General features: G+C 45.2%; 1 long non-coding RNA gene across 1 annotated transcript; it reads right to left on the bottom strand.

Moving 5' to 3' along the window:
• Positions 1-1,220: 1,220 nt before the first annotated feature.
• Positions 1,221-12,876, bottom strand: LOC136018796 (uncharacterized). The gene is made up of 5 exons (XR_010614580.1): positions 12,805-12,876; positions 11,633-11,756; positions 9,386-9,558; positions 8,823-8,896; positions 1,221-1,281 (listed from the first exon to the last, which is right to left on the bottom strand). It is a non-coding gene; the product is annotated as an uncharacterized LOC136018796 (long non-coding RNA).
• Positions 12,877-20,106: the final 7,230 nt, after the last annotated feature.

Genomic DNA, 20,106 nt, shown 5'->3' with positions numbered 1-20,106 from the left:
GGCTTCCCTCCTCTCCTGCTCCTCTTTGAATTGAATTAATTTACCTCAAAATTACAGAGCTATAGTCACAAATACAGTGGGTGAGAGAGATACTTAGAAGAAAGATGTAGTCCACTCACCCCTCCTATATGCTCTTACATTGTTATCACTCCCTCACCTCTCTTTTTTCTTTTTTCAGAAGGGATAAATACTCTATTTTTTCACTTAAATTTCAGATCATTCACTAAAATAATTTCGTATAACCAACTTTCATTATTTATAAAGGTGAGACTTTCTGTATTTGTAATAAATTTCTATACTCACAAAAAGCCAAGGATTCATAACACCCAGAACTAAATTATTTATCAGTCGGAAAGGTGGTTGCATCCACAGTACAAGGTGTTTCTAAGGACCTCAGCTGACCAGAAGGCTCATCTCCTTTGGGTTGAGAAAGGATTTGACCTTGCTCTTTCTGTTCCCTAGAGCTTTTCTCCCAGAGAAAAGCAGTGGGCATTTTTCAAGCACAGATTAGGCTTTGAAAATTAGATACATTTACTAATTAAAATACAGCATGGAGACATGATGTGAAACTTAGGAACTGGATGTTTGTCTCCGTCCATCAAATGGGAAGAGCAAAGGTGACCATCAGAGTCACTCGAGGCTGGTGATGAAGGGCAACACTTTCTGCTGCTGCTCACGTTTTACCCCAAAACCACAGCCCTTATTGGTGCTGCATCACGTGAGTTTATGTAATGCAATCTGTCCATGCAGTATAGTATGTCTAGGGAGGTGTTGGGAGGCCAGCCCAGGGCTGCTGCATGTGGGCTTGAAGGTGTGGGTTTTGGAGAGGGAGATGGTGCAGATTGGTCCCCACAGTCAACAAACTGGTGTCTCCGGTGGGCCTGGCTCCTCGCCCACTCCCATCTCACCCATCTCACTGGGTGGCTCTGCAGAGACCCATCACTGATAGCACTTCATCGCCCCATGTGATATTTACCTATCACGTACACCAACCCAGAGTGCATCCTCCTTCACAGCAGTGATGTTACCTGGAGCTTCAGCCCTTTGCCCCTGCAAAACCTGTGTTTTCATTGTATTGATGAAACTGAAAAATAAGATTTTCAACCTGTGCCCAGGAAAGCAGAAAACCAAAACCAAACCCAAGGGAGAAAAGAAAGAAGAAGAAAAAAATCCCACTTATCAGAGCTGTTAGATGAACCTCATCGCACATTCATAACTGCCTTCCACGAGCAGCAGGGCTTTGGGGAAAATATCTCCAAGGCAGACAGCAGCACGGGTGACCTAGTGCAGAGAGTCAAGGTCAGGCAGTTTTCCCCAGGTTTCTATTTTCAAAATTAACTGAGATTTTCAGTTTATTTCCATGATAAAAGAAGCGAGCAGGAAAAAAGTAATCCCGGGTCCTTCCATCATGAAATGCGTATTGTGGCAGAATGCTGCATGCCTTGTGTCAAAGGATCCATAGTATTGATTCCTTGAAATGAAAAATAAGTTTAGGGTGGAGTGCTTGGGAGAAAAAAAAAATCAATGAAATTTCAAATGACTGAATAGAACTATCAATTGTAATGACAGCAGTCAAAAAGCCTTATCCAGTTCCATAACGTTTTGGTGTCTGGGACTTTGTTTTCATTAAATTTGTCATTGACAGAGCGCTGACCTTACCTTACCAACGTGTCTGAAATTAGATTAAAATTAGTGCAGCTCAAAAGTGCCAGTTTTCATTCCACAAAATGTTTGTAAGCAAAAAATAGAAGATGTGGAGCAGGAGTGTAAATGTCTGCAGTGCAAACTGGGATGCTGCAACCCAGTCAGCTTGGAAGAATACTGGAAAATATCCTTCGAGATTTAAGAAACAGCCTCACACTCCAGTCGCCATCACCAAAACCACCTCCCAGGCTGTTAGCTGGAAGGCCAGAACATGAGAACCTGGCTCTCTTAAAAAACCCTTGGGTTTTGTTGTTGCTTATCCCCTTCATTCTACAAGAACTGAATTATCAACAGTCAATAAATAAATACCCCACACGGGATCGAGGGCTGCAGCTCCCTGGGGAGGTTTCTCCCTGTACTTGTGCTGTGGGTCTTGCTCCTGACCACCACCATCACCATGGGGCTCTTTGCTGGCTAGCGAGGTCTCAAGGCTTGTGCCACGCCTGGGGCCCTCAGCATCGCATAGGAAGGATCAAAGGGCAGTTTGCTCTGTTTGGTGTTTCCAAGTACCTCCTGCTTCCTCAGCCCATCCAGCCAAGTGTCTTCAGAGCAGGGTCAAGGTCATTTTGATTCCTCTGCAGCACCAAGCATGTTGCAAACATCCAGTAAATAGAAAACATCATGAACATTATAGGAAGGAGGCTGCTGGGGTGCTTGCTGCCTTGCAGAACAAGCGCAGAAGACAAGCGAAGTTCACAGGGTTGGAGAGAAGGCTCACGATGCCTCACGGGCTGTTGCAGCACACTGGGCACTGGTCTCCTGGCACCCTGTGCTGTGCGTGGGGAGATGGGGCCAAAGCAACACTTTTCTTTCAGGTGGTGTCAGGTTTGTGCTGCAGCTCCAGTCAACATGTGTAGGGATTCATTACTCGTTTCTATAAATCATCTCCCTAAAAGTCACGTGAACAGCACCATCTCTTTCCACAGAGATTCTCCCCTCATGATACGTTGCAGTAACTGTGTTGTGAATAGGTGGTGGCTTTTCTGGGTGCCTTGGGGGATGGCTGAGGCCAGGCAGAGCCTGGTGGGTCATCTCCCTGCTCACTGCTGCAGTGCCTCGCTCTGTCCTTCCTGCTTGTCCCTCCTTGGCTGCTTTCCCTGGTTTTCCCTCTTTGCTCAGTGAAGTGATGCTGCTGTGTGCTGCCAGCTCGGCAGCTCCCACGGGACACATGGCAGATCCCTGTGGCAAGAGGAGCAAGCACAGTTCCCTCCCCACCATGCTCTTCCCCCACATGCTTGTCTTCCATCCCCTCTTTTGCTGCCCCACTCTCCTCCCTTCTCAGACAGAGCAGGGACTAAAGCCAGTGCTTTAATCTCATGCTCTGTGCCCTCTCTATTTTCTGTCTTGTTTGTTCAGATTTCATCACTTTTATACCCTTTCTCTCACCTACTTTTTGCCCAGCTGTAGCCAGGCTTGAGCAGGAGAAGGCACCTCTCCTGTAGCAAACAAGTTTCCCTGTTCTGCACCTAGCCATCTAGCAAAAAACCACAGCCTAATCCAAATACCATCAGTAGTGCTCATCTCTGCCTTAGGTCACAAGAGCCTGCGTTGGCCGGCACGTGTAAGATTTGTTTGGCCAGCTCCAAACACCTCCTTCCTGCTGGCAACCCAAGAGGCAGTGAAAGTGTGGGTTCTGGCTGACCTTCTGGGGGCTGAAGGGGCCCTGTTGTTTAGATCCCATCTTGCACACCTACAGCAGCCTGAAGCGGTTTGAGAGCAGGGTGTTGGTGTCACTGTTTTGCACTCTTACCAAAGCCCCCTATCATTTATTTCAGTTTCCGCGCCTGTCTGTCCACACTGACATTCTATTGCTTGGCTTCTCCAGGGGAAGAGGTGATGTTTTCATGTTCTCTAGCAGCAAGTAGGAGAGGAAGCCATTCTGGGAGGTCTGAGCATGTTGTGTCTCCTGGGAGAGTCATTCCCAGCAGTGAGGGACAGCAGAATCTGCAAACCTGGCATACTGTGCTTGGGTTTCTTGGCAAAGAGCTGCTCATTAAGCCTGAAGTCCAGGGTGTGTATCTTGCAGCTGCTGGCCAACAGAAGGTGCATCTGTACGTACCTTTCCGCATAAAGCATCTTGGCCACCCCGAGTCACTGCATGGGGTCCATGCCCATGGCTGAGGCTCACAACAGCCTTAGAGAGGGGAAAAAAAAAGGCCTGTTTTCCAAACCTATTATTGTTACTTGTGGCTCTAGGATGGATTTTGCCATGACTGCACAGATGGGTTGAATGTGAAATACTTGCTTTCACTTTCAAGTGTTTCAAGATCATTCTTACAAGTCATAACCATGAGGAGCAACATCTCAATGCACATGGCAGTGGCTCTGGTATGGAATGCACCAAATGCTCTCTTCTTGGCTGTCATCAAATACTTCATGTCCTCCAGTACCTAGAGGTTGAGTCCTCCTCTCAGATGGAGAATTTTGGCCTTCTTTTGTTGCAAACAGTGACACAGAATTTGTAGCAGCTCCCTGAAATATTTCTTTGTATTAAAGTCAAGGCTTTAAATAAGAAGCTCACTGGCAAGTGATTTTGTCTTTCTTGAAGCCTTTTGAACTTTTCCAAGCTCCAAGTGTCTGATTTACTTTATGGTTCAGATGCCAGCTCAGGCTGATTATTTTTGAGACTCACCCTCTTCTCCTGGGTCATTGAGTTTCACACTTGCTCTTCAAGTGCACCTTGGCTTCCTCTATGGGGTTCCTCTGGGAATGTACAGGCTTGCATTCAGCTGCAAGGAAAGCAACTACAATCCACCCCAAAGTGCTGGAGCCAGTTTACAGGAAAAGGGCCAATTTTTCCCTTTATCACTTGTGCTGTTGCAGAGAGATGAATTCTCCATGGCATAATAGCAGAACAAAAATAGATTGCTTCTGTAATACGCTACACAACAGGCTGGAATGCATCAGCCTTTTTCCTCAGCAGTTCTTTGACAAATGAAACTTTATCTAACCAAGTTCACTACACCATTCTCCTTCTTCTTTTTGCTCCCTTTATCCAAATTCCTGCAAATTCCAAAATGGTGCTCATGCAGAGGTTTCCATTTATGATACTGCCAATGAGCAGCAAGGGTTGGGTGCTTGGGCTCTGGGTCAGGTGCCAGCTAGGATTCCCATTATTTTGGGTTGTATTTGTTGTTATGGATAACTCCGAAATTTTTGAACCAAGTTTCTAGTTCTGTTCAGTCTTGATGCAGGAAAAGTACCACTGAAATGCGCCTGCCCATAGAAAACCTTCTAATTAAAACAACTGCTTGGCTTTGCACTGCTGACAGCAAACAACTCTGAAGGGAGCATTTGTTCTACCTGTATGTGGAGAAAAGGCAATAAATGCTCACAGACTGGCTAAAATTAGGTGTCACAGTGAAATCCCTATTTTCAGGTCTACAAAAAAGTAAAACCTTTTTGAAAAATTATGCCATTTGTCAAATACATTTCAGACCTTTTAACGCAGGTGAAATGTTCCCTTCGATACAAGGACGTTATGGTTTCCCCTCCTCCAGCACCTCAGCCTTGTGCTTCCATAGAAAGGGGTATCAAATGAGACTGCAGGAAACCAGTTCCTCTATATATTGGGATTTTGTATCAAATATGCGTGCTTTGACATGAGGCTGCTTCCAGCACTCCTGTTGTTGCCTGGGGCCAGCACAGACCAATCTAACGCAAGCAGATTGTTCTAGCAGGAAAACTGGCATTTTACGATGGGTGAGGCTGACAGTTTTGTCGTACCTTGAATTTCAGCAGATTTCATGAGAATTCACACAGAAAGAACAGGCAAAACTTTTCTGCAGGAGCCACCTTAAGCAGACTTTCTTCTTGGCATAACAGCTAAGAGGTATTATTGCAGGGCTCTGAGCCCTGAACAGTATTAAAATATTCCCTGCATTCCTTCATTGTCAGCCCTGGGAGTGTCGAAAACCTATTTCACAGACCAAAATGCACCTACCCATCCCCATCTCCATTCCCAGGGCACAGTGACAGCCCAGCTCTGCCTCCGTGACACTCCAGGGTCCCTGCCTGGCCATCCCTATAGTGACACATGAAGTTTACCGTGGCACAGGAGCCACGTTATCCCAACCAGGGACAGATGTGTAAAGACACTTGTGGGAAACTGCTGGTTATATCCAAGACCGACAAGCTGCAGAAAGCAAAGTAAATGATGGTTTTTGGCCTCACCTCAGGGTAACCCCCTTCCTCTAACACTGCCCAGCACCCCAGTGCCCCACGCCTTGAGCAATGACCTTGTCAGTCGCTTTAGGTGCAGGCTGCCAGGTTTCGGGTGAGGGCGGGTGGGATGCAGATGGCAGGCACAGTTTGTGAGCTTGCTTTTGTACCCCGGGGCCTGCTGGGCAGGATTCATTGCACCGCTCAGAAAGCGGCATTAGCAGATGTTATTGATGTGGGACTGGCATCGTCCACAGCGCGCGGTGTCGATGGGGAGAAGTGCCACAGATGGCACCATTTTTTTAAAAAGCTCTCTGCCAAAATCTTTTAAAACAAAACTTGCCATTTCTGTTTGCATTGATCCTCCTTTCTTGCCATTGGTTTTTGCTCTTTCCCATTACTGATGCGAGGAATGAGGAGCAGCCGTTGTCGTGCCGGCACATGGATGAAAGGAAATCATTTTCACAACTCCTGTTAACAGTGGGGGACCTTATTTTGTTTGGGTTTTGATTTTTGTTTTTGCTCTACTCTTGCTGCTCTGTGTAACATCAAAATAACAGGGCTGTTAGACCGGCTACCAAGTCCCCAGATGGCCATAATGAGAAATTGGTGCTGTATTTATGTGACGGCTGTACCATAAAAATGGATCAGTAAATGCTTCAAGCAGAGAGCGTGGCTTGAGCTGAGTCCTGTGACCTGACGTGAGCAGGAGCTGCGGAAGGATTTCGGAAGCTGAGTGAAGGCAAGGAGAAGCAGGACTTATGGATCATGCAAAAGAAAACCTGAGACCTGCAAGCTGTCAGGAACCAGGCTCGTCCCAACCTTTCCCCCTGTGAAGGGGCCCAAGGTAAGTTTGAAATGTCTCAGTGGTTTTGCTTTGCATTTGCATGTTGCAGCCTCAGTCCTCTGCTGTTCCCAGTCTTACTGATGACACGCTAGAAAATAGGACATGGCTTTGCCTTACAGTTTTCAGGAAGAGAGTCAGTGACCTGCCACAGGGCAGGTTTTAAGGAGTAAAGAGGGTATAGCCTCCTGGACCTCGGCACTCATAACCAGAGCCACTGTTGTCATGTGAAACTGTACCTTCAGATAATGTCGGGAGGAGGATCCAGGACCTCAGGGTGTCTTCCCATATGTAGCTAAAAAGAAGCCAGGCCAGAAATGCAAAACCAGACCTTGATCTTCCCAGGCAAGTGTTGCAACCCTCAGTCCTGTTCCCTCACTGCAATCCAAAAGTCTTTCCCTGCTTTATAAGCAGTGACCACACCATGTTAGAGTAGAGAGAAGAGCATGCAGCAGAGTCATCCCTGCTGCAAGTCTGATTTTGGCCTCTAGAGCCTTTCTTTTACTTAAACCTGAATTACAGACAAATCTGTGCTGTCTTTTGTACCAGGGAGACTAATTTGTGGTCTCTGCTGGCCAAGCACAGTTGGAAAAAGGCCTGATGCACTTTGGTGAGAAGCCACCTTTCGCCTTCCAGCTTGAAAGACACACATCTTTAACTAATTAATCAGTAATTGTGTACTGCTTGGTCAAGGACTGGGGTGGGACCCCACCACTGGGACTGTTTGACTGTAGATGGGGTGTTTTTCCCCAGAGAGTTGTTCTAGTGCAAACAGGATCTTCCTTAGGAAAGACCTGTAGATTGTGCTACACCAGAGGCAGAACACAGGACCCCCTCAATGCCATTCTGGTTCCTGTAGCAAAAATCATGCACAGTCATAAAGAAACCTATGTCTCATCTGTCTGGTGGTGATCACCTCAGGAGAGCTGCAGGGAAAACTGAACAAAATCAATCTGGTTTCATTATCACTTGCTCCATCCATTTATTCATATGAATAAAATAGTAGCTCATCTAGACCTGATACTTCCAAATGAGGGGACAGTGGATCAAACCACTGAAATAATTACAGCTCTAACTGCACCAGAAATATATAGTTTTCCTGAGAGGTCGCGTATTTCAGTCCTGAGCTCCTTGGACACTGGCATCTGGAACTGGGGCCAAAAGGCCAAATTCCCCCCCCTTTTTTTTCACAAAGTTTCAGGATTGAAAAACAAGACAATCAAGGAAATGCAGATGTCTGGGAGCTCCGGCATTGAATGCAGAGTATAAAGATTGGATATGTTGTCAGCACCATTAAATCTGCAAGAACAGACTTTTTCTTGCAACATATTCACATGAAGTTTTGTGTCAAACAGCAGATAATGGAAATCATCCTCGTTCCCATTACTTTGGTGGCAGTCTGCCTTGAATACAGCATTTAGTTCTGGGCCACCTCATTACCAGGAAAGAACACAGGGAAATTGGAGACAATTCAAACAGCAGCTGAGATTATTTTGGGGTTGAAAAGATTGACTTATGAGAAAAGATGATGAACTAAATACAGATAGCTTCGCTGAGTAATGACGAGGTTTATGGTTACTATGTTCAGGCAGACAGAAAATTATTTTGTGTGCACAAAATGTGATGCAAAGGGGAGCACAATAAAATGACAGAAGGGAAAGTCTGAGCTAAGAAACAGAACAAAATCTCTGTGAAATAGTCTCCTAAAAGGCATGGAAAAAACTCCCATCTTCTTACTGACATTTTAAAGAAGACAGTGAAAAATATAGACGATACAGTTATCCATGCAATTTATCCAGTTGCTTTTTTATCAATCTATAACCACAAAATAAATAAAGAAATTAAAGTCAGATTAGTTTCTCCTAGACTCAGTATTAAAAATACCAACTGACAATTTCTTGGTTAAACTATGAGGGAGGAGAAATTTGTTCAGACTGTAACTCACTGTGGGAGAGCTGGATTTTATAAACCTTGGCAGTTCTCAGAATCCAAGAAATACTCCCTCACACAAGGGACAATGTTTCTGACCAAATTAGTTTGTGGGTTTTGGGGGTTTCTTTGGTTTATATTGCACACTGACAGACCCAGAGTCCATGGTCAACATGTCCCGTACCTGTTCCTGTGCATGTAGTCAAGCCGATGCTAAAGCTGCAATCCACCAACTTCTTCTCACCAGGTCTGGGACCCCTGCAAGGGAATAGCCATGAAGAAACCCAAGTCCTGCCTCTAAGGTACTCTTAGAACCATTGAACAGTTAGGGTTGGAAAGGACCTTAAGGTCATCTAGTTCCCAACCCCCCTGCCATGGGCAGGGACACCTCACACTAACCCACGTTATGCAAGACTCTGTCCAACCTGGCCTTGAACAATGCCAGGGATGGAGCATTCACAACTTCCCATCATCAGATTTCTCCATACATTTGCCAGCAGTGCAGAACTGCTTGCCTAGCATGGGTATGTATGGGATATTTAGGCAGAATTGAGACTGATAACTGGGTGGTGTTGACAGAACGAACAAACTCTTTTATCTGCTGCCCACAGAGAATGTCTGAAGCTGTGGAGGAAACGCATGGTGGATGGGATGAAATGTTGTCAGACCCATTTTCTGTACAGAAATAGTTTAGTGTGAGAAAAACTACTTTGGTCCGGACCATCCGAATTCATTATTATCACTAACCTTGGAGGTCGCTGTCATAAGCCACTGTGCATGGAGCTGCATAAAAGACTATTGCCAATGCTGTGTCCAGCTGAGAAACTCCACGAAGAGAAACCCCACTTTCAAAATCAGCTAATCAGCAGAATAGCTGAGGAACTAGTTATTTCATTTGCCAGCAATTGGCGCAGCAACGCCTGTAAAGGAAGCAGCATGCAACGTTAAGTGATATAAATGAATGTGTTATTAAAGAGCCAAATGTCTAATTTTTTCTTAAAAGGTCATTAAAAAACCCCAAAAACCAAAATACCCAGCCTCATTTAAACTCTTCCAAGAGCTGTTAAACCAGTTTAGCACATTGCTGTTTACTTCTGAAAGACACTGAGAGCTTATCTTGTCTCCTGCCACAGTTTTAAGGCTAAACAGAATATATTAATGCATTCATAGTATGAAAATCTCTGTAAAATGAAGATAGAGATTTCTACAAATTCTGGTTACCAAAGACCTGCTCCTTTTCTTGTTTGAAGTGCAGAAAGTGGCTGAAAGATTGGAAGTGATGAAGGAACAAAAAAGCACTGGATGACAAAGTTCATGGAAGTGAATGACAAAAAAAACTTAATGGAAAACCAGTAGGAACTGAAAACAAGCTTAAAATGTCTCGAACTGTCCTGAAAAGGGAGGCTTTCCAAAATCTAGCCATCAGCAGCCTAGAGATAAATTCCCATCCCCTTAAATCAATACTATTTGCCAAAAGGGAAAAATACCAGCCCAGTAATAAAACCACCAGTTATCTGCTATCAGTGCAGCACCACAGGGTTACCTCCTCCTGCATTGCTCCAGATCAAGGGCATTGCATGATACAGGCAGTGAATCAGTGTGCACTGATGAAATGCTTTGATATAGAACACACAGAGGGGCTTCACTTTGGGTTATTTGCACTCCCTGCTTAGAGTGGGACAAGTAAAGCAAGCACATTTCCATCTACAGCTTTCCTTATGCAAGAGACTAGGAGGGAGAAAATTTAGTGGAGGGCGGTAGAGAGCTCTGGGAGATAAAATCAAATGGGAAACATCAAAAAGAGGGGACAGCGTAGTGCAAAGGATCTGGAGGATGCATTTGGTTGGAAAATTGCTTTATTTTTTCTGAACAGATCCATGTTCCCTCCCTTCAAAAGAAAAAAAGAAGAGGAAGCATGGTTTACTAAAGGTCAACAGATTTATGCTTGGCTTTAAATCAGTGCAACTTTATGTGGGAAGTTTAGTTTCTGGTGTATTCGGGATGGGGAATAAATATATGAATTATTCTGGTACAGTGGCAGTAAATAGTCCAGTGGTCTTAGACCAATTTCTGTGGTGCCATATCTCATAAAGTCTGATAAACACAGAATGTGCAGCTGCTGAGGAAAAAGGCCTATGTTCCACTGATTGTCTATATACCGGAGACTCACTGACCATGTACCAGCCCTGGCAACTTGATTTTGTGATGCTGAGATTTAGTTAGAGTCTCAGTCTCCTGTGGTTTGGGTTAGGGATCAGAGTAGTGCTGGGGAGTACATAAGCTTGCTGGACTGAATTCCCCAGGCTGACAGGAAAGTGTTGCGTGTCTGCATCTCTCATTTAGTTTATCGCGTTTATAGTAGGTCCAGAGGTTTAGGGGTTTGTTGCTAACTGACCTTTGAAAGTACTTTTTTCTATCCAGATGCAATGATTTGAATTCCGTGGATGAAAAAGAAGGTCTACCCAAGAGGAGAATGATCCCCTACTCACTAAATTTAAGGAATTTCAGATGTTCCCTGTATATCTGTTCTCAGTCCAAAACTGCTTCACTCCATGACTCCCTAACATTAGTATAACCACCTTAGCTAAACTCTTGTTATTCCTTACTACTTGTAAATGAGATGCAGTTTTAAATGTAAAACACCCCACAACATTTTACTATGAAACATAAACGCGATCCTTTTCCATACGAAGTTGAATTTTGTCTCAGGATTAAAAAAAAAAAAAACAACAAAAAACCCCAACAAAATCCAATCATTAACTGGTCCTTAATATTGGAAAAATAACTATTACCATATTAGATAGTGAGAAAAGCAGCAGAAAGAGTGACTATTATGGCCACTACTAGTAATTAAAACCAGAATTATAAAAATATTGTTGTGGATAATTTCAGCCCAGGCATACTGAGTGGCTCTTGTGAATGATCATGTTTTCACTAACGCTTCCTGGCAGAGCTGCATCCTTATTCATGCTGAAATCACTGGGAGCTACTCACCAGAAAGAGAGTGGTTTAACATGTTCAGGAAGCTTGGAGAGCTGTCTGAAAGCAGTCAATCAGTCTGTGCTATGATAGTCTGGTTCTGGCCGTATTTTGTTTAAAAAGAAGAGGTAAATGTTGCCTGAGGAAATAAAAAGATTTGAGATAAAAATGTGACTATGGGAGGCCAGCTGTCAGTCATCCAAAATGTATTAAATCCTAGAAAACAAGTCTCCAAAATCACCTGCAACCCATTTTCTCTTGATTTTCTCTTCCTCTGGCCACACATAATCATTATTCCATCAGGACACCTACAGAGAGCTGAAGGTCTCAATTCTCTAAACACCACCATGATGAGCTTTGATAGACCAGCCCCAACGTCAAACAAAAGCCCACCTTGCGTGGGACATATCAGTAGTGAAAAGTGGGTGCCTTGGGTAGCACTGAATACTGCGTGCACCAGCAGGGCACAACCAGAGCAGATTCAGAAGCCCAGCCCTGGAGACCTCCCTCTCAGTTATCTTGAACCATTCTGGACACTGGGGATGTTGTCACCATGTACAGCCACTTGCCTTTGAATTTACAAGGTGGAAAGCCATGGAAAAACGCTCTCCAAAACCAAACCTAACTTTCCTCAGATGGGTAAAATAGTAGGATTATCCTGCAGTATATAACTGCAGTACCATATACAGCTGAGTGCATTACATGCTGAGTGCATTTCTGATGTGCTGTTCTCTACAGGGCTGCTGGTTGCAGTATGTGTGTACATATATATACATATATATGCGCACATACATGCATGCAGTGATGGCTTTTTGCCAAGGCATTTTGGTTTCAGCAGCAGAGGTTGTCAGTTCAGCATTTGCTTGATATTGCTCTTTACTCAGGAGAACTCTTTCTTCTTTTCCCTCTCAACTATCACTGTGCTTCTTCACAGTGCTCTTAGCACCATTTAGCATATCCTATTTTTACACACTGAGAAATGGCAAACCTATAATGAAATATGGACAAGGACAGCAGTATAATAGGTGGTGCACAACGTTCACCATGTAGATGAGTTATATGTGTATAACATCTCTGAGCCCTGACGTATTTTGGCAACCTATTTCCTTCTGGTTAAAATTCAAGCACTAGTGCAGTCTATAGAGACATACAGATTGCTTTGGGGACTGCTTGTCTGAAACACATACCTCTGTGCCTCCAGCCTTTCAGAGCAGTCAACATCAGATGGGAATTTTTAGGCATCTGATCTGGGAAAATGCACTCCGGGGCTGATGTCGCTGTTCTCCACATGATTTATATGCTTATTTCCCTGGCAGTCAGTCCTAGCCGGTGTTTGATGTGCAGAAAGTTCTTCTTTCAAGCTGCAGACTAGATGAAGGCAACAGCCAAAGGACCAGAGGGCTTCTGGACCCAGACAGAGAAAATGACCATCCCCCATGGAGAGCTGTGTGTCAGAAGAGAAAGAAGAGATGCCTGATTGCCTGGTGATGGGCATCACGCGCAGCTCCCTCTGAAGATATTGTATGTCAGCCATTAAAGGCAGTGAAAACCATCTCAAATCTGTGGACAACCAGCAATCTGACTGAGGATGTTCAAGCTGACATTTGTGAGGGCACTGCTGTCTTTCCCCAGGCAGGAAAAGGGCATCTGATGAAGCATTAGGATCAACTAGCACTGTTTAGCTGCTTTCAGTGTCACTGCTACATCAAACGTGGTAAAGTTGAGGTACAGAAATCCTCCTGGCTTTTGGGCTTCTTTTTATTCTCTGTCCTTGTCCTTGTTTCCTCTCAGTACTCTAAAACATCATTCTCCAAGTACATCCAAGTCACCTGGAGCCTCAGAGTGGCTGCATGTGAAGGTCTGAAAGCCTGCATGAGTCATTCAGGAAAGCAAGAAATGCCCATCCCCTGGGCTTGTTTGGAAGTTGGGATCCTCCTACTGCTATTGTAGTTCCAGGGAGCCCATGGATACATGCTGCAGGGGCAGCAAGAGAAAAAGAGAATGTTCTGATAGGAGGAGGAGGCAGTATGGTCATTATCCCCGCATCCATTCCTACAGATGCCCTAATGGGTTTTGGAACATCTCATGTGCACCCAGAGAGACATAAGTCCTGGGAGGTCGTCTAGGAGCAATGGTGTTGTGAGGAGGGTCATGCTTGTCTGTCAGTGCTTTGCAACCAGGAGGCAGCCAGGTTTTGGTCACAGCCAGCAGCGCCTGGATGGATCAGCCTCAGGGGCTTTCCTGCTAGAGTAACAAAGGCAATTAATCTTAAATTTATGCACTTAACACTTGTGCTTTCCTGCCTGATGGTTAGAACAGGCAGCAGTGAAAGTGCCTGTAGTGCTGTAGTTTTCAACTTGTAATGTTCATTCTCTAACCTGGGCAGAGCAGCTGGGACCCGAGCACAAAGTGCAGTTGATGTTTCTGCTTTTACAACCCAGATTTGCGTCCACTCTAAAGGCTGGACCTCGCACAGGGTTAGGGTTGGTGTGTGCCTTCCTCTTTGCTCATCAGTGCTCAATAGCCTGTGAAGAGGAAAGGCTTTGCTTTAGTGGGAGCAGGTGTTTGATTACCTCGCCTCTCTCTTTTCCTATTAAACATATCCCTGGTTCACCTCTCCAGGAGGGATAAACTTGTGTTTTCGAAAGCAGCGAGGGAAATCACTTGAAAGGTGATATCGGAGGCAGGATGCCACTGGTAGCTTGATGAAACAAAAGAGCAAATGAATGAAAGGAAAGCATTTAAAGCCTTTTCTGCCCGTGGAGTGCAGCTCAGAGCGATGCTGCAGGCCAGCCCGTCTCTGCCAGTCCGTCTCTGCGACAGGGCTGCCTGCTTTACAGTGAGCCCCTTCCCCGGTAAGGCTAGACCTTGGAGATTTACCCAGAAATGGGGAGAAATTCACCCCTCTTCCCCATCCCTAGTGCTGGTGGCAGGCGCTCTCCTACCCTGGACAAAGAAGCTTGGCATCCCCTCACAGGACAGCATCCAAGGACAGCAAAGTTGTCCCCGAATGGAACATAAGATCCATTACTGCCTGTGACAGGCTACAATCAGACAGGGGTGCCATGTCCAGGCACAGCAGCTGAGGACTTGGCTCCCGAGCTGTCTCTGGCCTGAGCGCTAGGCTCACAGTGCCAACACCAAAAGGGGTGGTGGGCTGGAAACAGCGAGTCACTCAGGATGGACACATGGACCGACATCCTGGATGTAGATGAAGAACCGATGGGGACCCTGCCTGGTTTCAGTGCACCCCATGTGAACATCCATCCACTTGACTTGGGTCAAGTCAGACACAAGATGTTTGTGTCTGAGCAAACAAGCAGAGAACTGCTAACCAGGATACATCTTTGTTTCAAACAGAACTCAAAGGCAGCCATGCCTCAGTGAATAAAAGCCCATTGCTCTGCTCTAACCATCTGTCAGGCTCCCTGCCACAGCGTCTGTGTGTTTGCTCAGGCGGTGATAGGGAATTACCCACCTTATATCATGGCAGATTGGCTTTCACCTTCTCACTGCTCCATTCCCCTTGAGAACATTTTGGATTTTTGCCTCCAGTGGCTCAAATGCAGGTGTTGGATCATAGCCATGGAGAGCTAGGGACAGAGAATAAAGAAATTCTTGGGTATCCTTGGATGAAGATGAGGTTGGAAGGAATTGGAGTTGGCTTTCCCAGAGTTTGCAGATACCAGGGCAGCACCAGAATCAAAAGAGCCATTGTTCCCCTTGGCACAGTGCTGAAGGATGTTATCTAGAGACTGGTCCAGAGTACAGACTTACGGCCAAACTGGAAACGTTTGTCTGTTGGAAACATCTGTTGTTCTCCTCTGCTTCTCATATCATTTGCCAGAATGTATTTCTTGTAGGTTCCCAGCTCAGAACAGATTTTCATGAGGTTTAATTCGTGATGAGTAATCTTGTGACACATTGCTGCCTGGTGATGTAGGACATGGAGATGATGAAGGAGGACGGCTGGAGTGTAAATGCACCAGGAGTGCAGTGTCCAGCTTGGAAGCTGTGCAAAGTATTTTCATGAGCGTTAGCTAGCTTTGTGTTATTAGTCCTAAGAGCCAGAGAGAGAAAGTTACTGCAGGCAAAGTTAAAAGACCTTTCAACAAATGTGCATCGGAGTTGAATGTCCTGCTGAAACTTCCAAGGTTCCTTTGACTGCCTGATGTGATAAAGATGAGCATACTACACTGGTATCTAAACTCCTCGCTCCACATGTGGACATCTAAATACCCTCAGCCGCTCTATGTGCTTAGATGACCTTGTAAACCACACGGCTCCCTTAAGAAATGCCCCCTTCATGGTGTGTTGTGCCTCCTCTAAATGCTACGGCTCCATCCAGCCCTTCGGTTTAATCATATCCTGAAGTACTTTGCTGAATGAGAGCAGGCCTTCAGTGCCAGGACCAGAGGCAATGCTCTCACTTCACCCCAGCTCTTTGGAGTTTCTCCAGGTTGTCCATCTCCAGAGTCAGAGTGACTTGACCCGTCCTGAAGCTGGGATCTGAAATAGATGGGTTCAATTTATTTCACTCTGATAATGCCATAGTCTCTGCTCTAACAGGAGAGGGGACGCAGGAGAACGACTTGGCAAGACACACAGTGTTTAGACAGAGGAAGATCTCTGCATCCAAATGAATCTGGGACCAGTGCTGGTGTTCAACTCTTTCAGCTGAAAAGATGCAAAATCTTATTTCTTACTGATTTTTTGATTGGTTGAATTTAAAGGTCAAATACTAGATTTTAACATTTCAGTCATGCTTCATATGAAAGATTAATATAAAATACTTTATAAAGGGCTAATGAACAATTAATAGTTATTTTAAGAAATGGATAATCAAACATTATGGGCTGTTATAGAGTTCAACAGGTCAATATGTTGCTTATGACCATAGCTGATTGCTCCCAATAGCACACTGAGTGATGTGATTATGACCACCTTTAACACAAGATGTTTGTGTCTGTGCGAAGTCTATTTAACCCCCTCTCCACTATTCCAGAAATAGAAACCTCCTGTAAAGCATGCCCAGTATTAATGGGTTATGATACAAACATAAGCCTGTGGGTTGTTGAGTAGCTCATTTATAGCTCAAGAAGTTGATTATAGATGAGCAGAAAGAAGTAGAGACAGATGAATACAGACTGCAGACAATGAACATCATCTGCAACCTGTACGGGGAAAGCTTCGAGTGCCAGAACTGTACGTCCAGAAATCCATGAGCAATGGGACTTTTTAATGTGTGCTGGGGGGCTTTCAGGGAGATCCTAGGAATTCCCTCAAGGTTAGTTGCATACTTAGCTGTCTATCCTCCTGTTTTTAAATTACAGCTTACAGAGCAGGTCATCTAAGTACCCCAGATCAGTCTATGCAAGAGAAATTGCTCCTTCATGATCTCAGCCTTGCTACTATACATTCGATTCTGCTTTTAAGTAGTAAAGAAGCTCACTGGAAGTTGCCAGTTCTTATTATAGCATGAAATGTCTAACCTTGGCTTACGGTGACTACAATTGTGTTCCTCACAGCCTGAGATTTACTTGGTCTGAGACAGCACTCAGTGAAGGGGGAAAAATAACCATGCTGAAACCTTCTGGAGGGCACAGACCACTCGCACAAGATGGAAATGTAGCCGATTGGAGAGCAGTGAGGGCTCACTCCACAACTGGGCTCCCAAAATGCAGCCGCCAGTGCTGAATGCTGCAAAGAGCATTAACACAGATGCTGCTTTTTCGTCCTTGGAGCTGCGAGGATCGCTTGAGTGACGGCCGAGGCATTTCACACATCAGTAAGCACATTCTCCCCAGGTACTTCTGATCGCCACACAGTTTGTTTCCTGACAAGGTTTGTGGCAATATGCTCACTCCAGCTAAAAATTACACGCTGGCTAACAGTAGAACAGACCTAATTTTCTTTGCTTTTACACTGGGTTTGCAATCAGTGTTACTCCAGAGACCCTCTACTTTTATACCATAAATAGCACTGAGGAAATCGTATTTAACAGAGTAAAGAGCAGTTCAGTGTAGCTATCCTAGGAAGGCAATGATAGGCAGAGACATTTTTTCCACTCCTTCTGATCCTGGCATGGGCCAAAGGCAAAATCTGCCACTGGTACAAAGCAGAGCAACCTGCAGGCTGCTTTAAATGGCCTCTGTTTGTAAAAGCTGCTATAGGCTCATAGTACCCATGAGTTCTGCATCACCATGTGCATCCCCCTACAAAACATAAATAGAGCTGCTGAGCCGATTGTGTTCCCTGTATGGCTGGTTTAAAGTCCATCCATGCCAGAGCAGCTACAAAGAAACATTAACACAAGCCATACCCTGTCCCAAACATCAAAGGAAAGATTCACTGCTAGGAGGTCTCTGCATCAATTTTTCCTGTCTTCTCTCATTTCTCCTCCTACCAGATGAGTGTTAGATGCTTGATCAGACTGGTAAAACATGCAAACATTAACATTCTCCTCCAGAAGTGCTGACAGCCATATGCATACCTTGCCAACAGGTGCAGCAAGCAGGAGATGCTGCTGGGATCTGTGCTGAGACACTGTCCCAAGGAGCCGGCATGAACCCCTTGTGCCTGTGACCTTCAGAGGCAGCAGGAGCAGCTTCCACTCCCTTTGCATTTCCTCACTGGAAGGACAGCCCACAGGGAAAGGACAAGGCAGGGGTGGGAGCTGAAGGTGGGAATTGGCTGTGTTCCTGGAAGCATTTCAAACCGTCTCAAGCATACAGGAGAAAATGCTTTTCAGCAAATGAATACCCCTCAGGCACTTGTGGAGAGAAAAAGAACATCTTTCCCTCAGTACTTGTGTTGTCCCCAGCACCAGTGGATAAGTCATTACCTTTTAAAAATTACTATTTTTATAGCGATTTCATCCCTGCCTGTTTTGCTGTGGATATTTGGGGTTTGTCCCCTTCTTTGACATGTGGGTAGGAACGGACTGGGAAAGGAAAATTTCACTTATGTGGGTGATACACAAGTGTCCACATCTCTGCCATGGCAGGATGTCCATAGGAAGCTTCTGCCTTCCTTATCCCTACAGCTGTGTCTCAAGTCAAGGGTGGGTGGCTGCTGTGGATTCCCACCCTCACTCCGTTCCGAGGCCATCTTCCCAACCAGCTGAAGCTAATCTAATGGGGTAAGGTGAAAAATAAACCCTGCTAACTTACCAGTATCTCCAGGACGGGATGCGCAGCCCAGAGAGATCAAGGTGTCTGCCACACTTGTCCTGGACAACGACAGGAATAAATCATGTCCAAAAGTGGGAACTTCTGAGTTGATGGATGTCACTGGTGGGGATTAAGCTCCCTTTTTGTGGGATGGATGTTCTCCAGCCAGACAGATTTTGCCCTTTCACACTTCAGGTGAGGGTGCTGCGGCGAGGTTTGGCGGCTGCTGAGGACTGGAAGAGATAGCACCTGCCTGAGGCATGTTTCTGTAGTGCTTCCAGATGAAGCAATCCCTGTTTTGAAGAAAGCTTCAATACAACTTAAGGCTGAAATCAGTAACTCCGAAAGATCAGCAAAAGGTGTCATTCAGCAGGGATCTCACTGTGGGGTTTCATTTAGTTATCCACTGAAATTCGTAAAAGAGGAAATAAACAGTCTGTTGGATCCACCTAACAGCTCTCATGATGCAGGCTCACTTATTGTGCTTCCCAGGAGATCACGTTCCAGTCCTCCTCCTCTTTTCACGTGACAGGTGATAACATTAGCTTTTATCTGCTAATAAGACAGCATGGCAATTCTTGTTCAGTTTTTAAATAGAGAGAAACACAGGATTCGTTTCACCCCCTCAGCTGTGAAGAGGACAGGTTCTTCTCCAAGGCAGGATGAGCCATGTGCCATGGGCTGCAGGACCACTCAGCCAGCAGTGGGGGGACACCAAAGACACCCTGGGACCAAATACTTGTTTCTAAAAACTGGCATAGATGGGAAGCAGAAAACACTAAGCCAACATGACCAAGGCATGGAAGAAAAGGTGAATGGTGGAAAGGATGATGTGCCTCTTCCAAGGTCATCTAGGCCAGCAGGCTGCCCCTCGGCAGAAGGAACTCTACCAAAACTACTCCACCCAAAAGTTCTCAAGCCCTTTCCTAAAATCCTGGGCTATCAGAGCCAGCACTTAATGACCCAAACAGCCAGAAAGCCTTTGCTGGTATCTCACCTCTGAGCTCACTGCACGGTCTCACCTCCTGAAGCGACAGGCATTAGCAGATTACAGCCTTTTGAGTATAAAACTGAGCAAAATCTCCGATATCAGGATATTATACACTCTGTGCAGCAGGCCTGAGAAGGCTCTGGGAAGGACGGAGCATTTATAGTTTTCACAGAAAGAACCTGAAGGAGATAAAGACAAGTATTAACTTCCAAAATAAGGGCTGTACTTTGTATAATAACTTTCATTATCTGGAGCTGCTGGCCTGAGCTGTGTTAGTCAAGTGGATTTGTGGACTTCTAATCTGAATCGTTCTGCCTGTTATTACC

The sequence above is a fragment of the Lathamus discolor genome, chromosome 8 (genome assembly GCF_037157495.1).
Source record: "Lathamus discolor isolate bLatDis1 chromosome 8, bLatDis1.hap1, whole genome shotgun sequence".
Lineage (NCBI taxonomy): Eukaryota > Metazoa > Chordata > Aves > Psittaciformes > Psittacidae > Lathamus > Lathamus discolor.
Note: the sequence above shows the minus strand (reverse complement) of the source record. Positions and strands in the feature narration are given on the sequence as shown.